The sequence below is a fragment of the Nerophis ophidion genome, linkage group LG16 (genome assembly GCF_033978795.1).
Source record: "Nerophis ophidion isolate RoL-2023_Sa linkage group LG16, RoL_Noph_v1.0, whole genome shotgun sequence".
In the NCBI taxonomy this organism is placed as follows: Eukaryota; Metazoa; Chordata; class Actinopteri; order Syngnathiformes; family Syngnathidae; genus Nerophis; species Nerophis ophidion.
In genome coordinates this window covers 19,454,724-19,460,620 of record NC_084626.1, presented here as the reverse complement: position 1 = coordinate 19,460,620, position 5,897 = coordinate 19,454,724, and the positions used below count along the sequence as shown (strand labels likewise).

Sequence of the window (5,897 nt, the reverse complement as noted above, 5' to 3'; positions counted from 1 at the left end):
AAACTACGGTGTGTTCAAGGACATCCGAAATCAGGACAACATGCCGCACGCCAATTAGTCTCATCAGTGAAGCTTGTTTAATGTAAACAGTGGGATTTCGAACAATTAGGAAGGTTTGTGTCATGTTTGTCCTCCTACAGAAATCATATTAAAACAAAAAATATATTTTTTTCCTCATCTTTTTCCATCCAGGGAGCCATAGGGAGCCCCTAGGTGGCGCTAAAGAGCCGCATGTGGCTCAAAAGCAGCGCGCTGCTGACCCCCGGTGTAGTGCGACGGTTGGTCTTAGGCAGCGTGCTTCTCATACACAAAGGAGCGATTGTGGTCAATTCAGCTTATTTAGCTATATAGAAATATAAATACAACCGAAGAAAATAATGCTACATGTTAATAAGCTAGCGCTAGTGACTTTCAAGCTCCAGATCTAACAGATAACTACACATTTCCACTGCTATTGAGTGTTTTTCGTAATGTTTTAATGTGTTTGAATGACACTTGTGGTTATTAGAATCATCAGACATACTCAAAGTTCGTACTCCTAACAGGTATAAAAGTAAGTGCATCTCTATATTCCTTCAAAACCGCTCTAAAACAACACCTCCAGGCAACTTCAACACTTTACTAATACCCTCCTCCATTCACATCCCATCTCCCTGGATTATAAACAACTCAAATGTACTTCTAATGTATATACTTGATCTTATGCTATCTGAACTTACTATGTTCTCTACTGGCTGTACATATCCTACTAAATAAGACCTACACTGTTTCAATGTCCACATTTCTCTGTTGATGCAATTGTTGATGACTGAAGTTCTTATATCAACCAAAGCTCCTCATCCCACCCCCCGGATTGTAAATAATGTAAATAATTCAATGTACATACTATGATGATTAACTTGTGTGATGACTGTATTATGTTGATAGTATATATTTGTACCATGAATTGATTAATCCAATCCAATCCAATCCAATCCACTTTATTTATATAGCACATTTAAACAACAATAACGTTTCCAAAGTGCTGCACAGCAATGTTAAAAACAATATTATGCTCCACCAATGACTGAATAACACAAAAAATGAATAAAAATAAAACCAATAAAAACAATATAAAAACAAATATGATTAAAAACTATTTTAAAGGGTAAAATCAATTAAAACAGTAAAATAAAAATAAAAGTGTATAAAAAACACAGAGGACAACAGAGGACAGAGGACCACACAACTCACGTAGTGTTAAAAGGCAAAGAATAAAAGTGGGTCTTAAGACGAGACTTAAAACGCTCCACTGGACCCCGACTTAAACAAGTTGAAAAACTTATTCGGGTGTTACCATTTAGTGGTCAATTGTACAGAATATGTACTGTACTGTGCAATCTACTAATAAAAGTATCAATCAATCAATCAATCACATCCATACGCACATTCACAGTACAAACTTACATATACACATACTGTACATATACATTCACTGTACAAACATTCATATACACATTCTGTACATATACAAGTACATATATATACATACATTCATGCACATAATCACGTTTAGTCAAACATATAATAACGTTGTTGCCCTAGGGCAGGGGTCGGCAACCCGCGGCTCCAGAGCCGCATGCGGCTCTTGGATCACTCTGATGTGGCTCAGCTGCATTCTTGCCGATTCCCCCATTTTTCGGAAGGTTTTCCGGATTTCAGTGCCTCTCCCAGAAATCTCCCCAGGATAACATTCTTAGATTTTCACCCGGACAACAAAATTGAGGGCGTGCCGTGATGGCAATGCCTTAAACGTCCTCTCGACCTTGTCGTCGCATCCACTTTAATAATAGGCTATCTGAGTGCTGACTGGCCACATCTAGGTTGCGGCTGCTGACTTAACAAGCAAGCGACTGCAAGCATACTTCTTCAACAGCCATACAGGTTACACTGAGGGTTGTGATATAAACAACTTTAACACTCTTACTAATATGTGCCACACTGTGAACCCACACCAAACAAGAATGACAAACACATTTCGGGAGAACATCGGCACTGTAACAACATAAACACAACAGAAGAAATACCCAGAATCCCATGCATCCGTAACTATTCCGGGTTACATTATAGACTCCCACTACCACCCAGAGCAACGTGCGTCGGTTGAGGTGGGCGAGGTTGGAGGGGAGGGGTTTGGTGGTAGCTGGGGTGTGTAATGTAGCCCATAAGAGTTCGGGATACATCGGATTCTGGGTATTTGTTGTGTTGTGTTTATGTTGTGTTACAGTGCAGATGTTCTCCCGAAATGTGCTTGTCATTCTTGTTTGGTGTGGTTACACAGTGTGGTGCATATTAGTAAGAGTGCTAAAGTTGTTTATATCACAACCCTCAGTGTAACCTGCCTACTTGCCAACCTTGAGACTTCCGATTTCGGTAGGTGGGGGGGCGTGGTTAAGAGGGGAGGAGTATAATTCACCAACTCGAGTATTTCATTATATATATATATATATATATATATATATATATATATATATATATATATGTATATATATATATGAATTACTTGACTTTCAGTGAATTCTAGTTATATATATTTATTTTATTATATATATAAATAAAAGAAATAGTTAAATTTCCGACTGCACTTATCAAATACACAGTAATTGTTACGTTTGTGACGCATTTTGAATGCGGGAGTTGTCACCCCCAGATGCTGCAGGACTCGGACCAGGCAGGATAGTAGGTAAGAACTTGTTTTAATGAACAAAAGGTAAAAAGAACACTTGACAAAAGGCAAAGAAAAGACGTGCCTATGCAAGGCAAGCTAAATGCTAATAGTTAGCAAGCATAGAGTTCAAAGTCCAAGTAAATCAATGTGCAGAGCGCACGCGAAGCTAAGACGTGACTTAGCAGAGAAATAAATACAAGGCAGGAATAACAAATGTGACCATTGCGAGTAGCAAACAAAACATCCAGGCAGAACTAAGGTAGCAGGCCAGTATAAATACTAGAACAATAATCATAAACAGGTGTGTGTCAGAAGTCAGTGCAAGTGGAGCAAATTAAGTCACCATTATTATAAATACAAACAAGGAAGTGCTCAAACAAAGGGATCGGAAGAGTCCAAAAATATTCAAAAGACACAAAAGGACTCAAAACACAGCATGAAGATGTGATCCGGGAACCAGATCACAACAGCAATAAAAACACAGTTGTTCTACTAACTGTACTGTGCTTGCTGGTTACTAAAAAAACAACAACAACACTTACCTTTCACTATTTGAGTAACCTTTGTTCTGCCATTTGCATACTGGAGCGCGATCTCCGAATCCGGGAACATATCCTACACGGATTTGTTGTAGACATCTGCAAATGAGAACGGGATGTTGCTTCCAGCGATCAGCATAGCCATCTTTGTCTCAGCATAAGATACACCATCGGGTCTCCATTTTGCGAGGTGGCCCATAAAACTGGGTTGCGAACGATGCTGCACTGCAGACGCTTTTTGCTTCGCTGACCGTATATCTGTTCGGCCACCATGTTCAATGGTCTGTTCTACAAAATTTACAGGCAACATACCCATTCCCCTTGGAATTCTCCTGGATAAACTGAAATTCTTGTTTGCATTTGTTTTGGAACTTGCAAGCGTATTTCTTCATTTTGCTCGTCGACGGTGTAATATATTGGGTTGGAGTCAATAACCAGGCGACGTGATGAAGTTACGTCTCTTTACTGTGGGCTTCTGAACAGACTCCCTAATGCATATGTTCCTTGACTGCACTTAAATGTAGAATATATGTAGAATATATTTATATTATTCATATATTATATATATAATATTTCAATATATCATATTATTTATTATTATCATTGTTTTTTGTGAGCGAACTGTGGTGCTGAATTTCCCCTAGAGATCAATAAAGTACATTCTATTCGACTCTATGTACAGTAGATGGCAGTATTTTCCTGTTTAAGAGGGTCACAATATTGCTGAGTCAGGTCCGCATGGAGCTGGAGGGGGCGTGGCCTCCAGCTCTGCCGGAATTTCGGGAGATTTTTGGGAGAAAATTATCCCGGGAGGTTTTCAGGAGAGGCGCTGAATTTCGGGAGTCTCCTGGAAAATCCGGGAGGGTTGGCAAGTATGAACCTGTATGGCTGTTGAGCAAGTATGCATTGCAGTCACATGTGTGTGTCTGCAGAAGCCTCATACAACATGTGAATGGGCTGATAAGCTGTTACGGTTGTAGAGGCCGCTAAACGCATTGTCTACATAGCGCGCCCTTATTATTGTCAGTCGAGAGAATGGTTGCTCTGAAACTCGGTAGTCTCCCGAAAAAATTGAGATGGTTGGCAAATGTGGTGTTGTCAGGCGGCATTCAAATAAAACTCGAAAAATTGAGATGGCTGGCAAATGTGATGTTGTCAGGCGGCATTCAAATAAAGCTAGCGGGCCGCACTAATATTACATTTTCATATTAAGGTGCGGGCCGCGTTTCAGAGACCCCTGGTTAATACATAGCCCAAAGCAAAAAAAACTAACTTTGGACGCTGTGTTATTTCATTTTAAATTTCAAAAGAGTGGGGCATCACGGTGGAAGAGGGGTTAGTGCGTCTGTCTCACAATACGAAGGTCCTGGATTAATCTTTCGGCAATCCAGAAGGGTGAGGCAAAGAGGGGGTGCGTAGGCAGGCAGGTGGTCGGGGGCAGGAGAGAAGCAACGGGGTCCGTGTCCAAGCAGAGGCGGTCCAAGGTCCGGAGGGAGGTCGAGGTAAAGAGCTCGAGCACGCGGAACAGGATGGATACTGCAGGAAGAACAAGGGACATGAGACAAGGAAAAGGGGAGGATGAGAAGATAGCGAGTACACAGGAGGGAAGCCAGAGACGTAATGCTTACTGCAAGGAATTAAAGATGTTCCAAGTGTCCACTGGTCTTTATGCTGCAGACTTGATTACCACCAGGTGCGCTGATTAATGATAGTCTGCAGCTACGTCGTTGCGTGGGCGTGAAGCGCCCGGTGCGTGAAGGGGGGTGTCCTGGCGTACTGGCAGCCTGAGTGCTGGAGGAGCTTGCTGGGTTTGAGACCGCGCCGTGACACAAATGTGAACAATTATTATTATTATAGTTGTACAACTATAACAGCACACCATCCATCCATCCATTTTCTACCTCTTATTCCATTTTGGGATCGCGGGGGGTGCTGCGCCTATCTCAGCTACAATCGGGCGGAAGGCGGGGTACACCCTGGACAAGTCGCCACCTCATTAACAGCACACGTACTACAATAATAGTACACATACTACAATAACAGCACACATTGTACTTTTATAATAGCAAGCGTTGTACTACTATAATAGTACACATTGTACAAATATAATAGCACAGGTAATACATAATAGCACACGTAGTACTCCTACAATAGTAGATGTCACGTGTACTAGTATAATAGCACATGTACTACTACAATAGTACACTTATTATAATAGCACACGCTATACTATAATAACACACATTGTACAACTATAATAGCACACATACGACTACAATAGTAGTAGTAGTACATTATTGCACTGCTATAATGTATACATTGTTGTACAATAATGGTCATGAAGTGAAGTGAATTATATTTATATAGCGCTTTTCTCTAGTTACTCAAATGGGTTTTACATAGTTACAACCAATATCTAAGTTACATTTAAACCAGTGTGGGTGACACTTGGAGCAGGTGGGCAAAGTGTTTTGCCCAAAGACACAACAGCAGTGATTAGGATGGCAGAAGCTGGGATTGAACCTGGAACCCTCAAGTTGCCGGCACGGCCACTATACCAACCGAGCTATACCTCCCATTGTACTAATATAATGTACACATTGTACAACGATATTGGTGCACATACAGCAATAATTGAACACGTTGTACTA

At 40.9% G+C, this 5,897-nt stretch overlaps 1 protein-coding gene across 1 annotated transcript in view; it reads left to right on the top strand.

Annotated features, from left to right (window-relative positions):
• Window positions 1-5,897, top strand: part of LOC133535094 (calcium/calmodulin-dependent protein kinase type 1D-like) — a 510,841-nt gene that overhangs the window by 125,827 nt on the left and 379,117 nt on the right. The window lies entirely within an intron of this gene.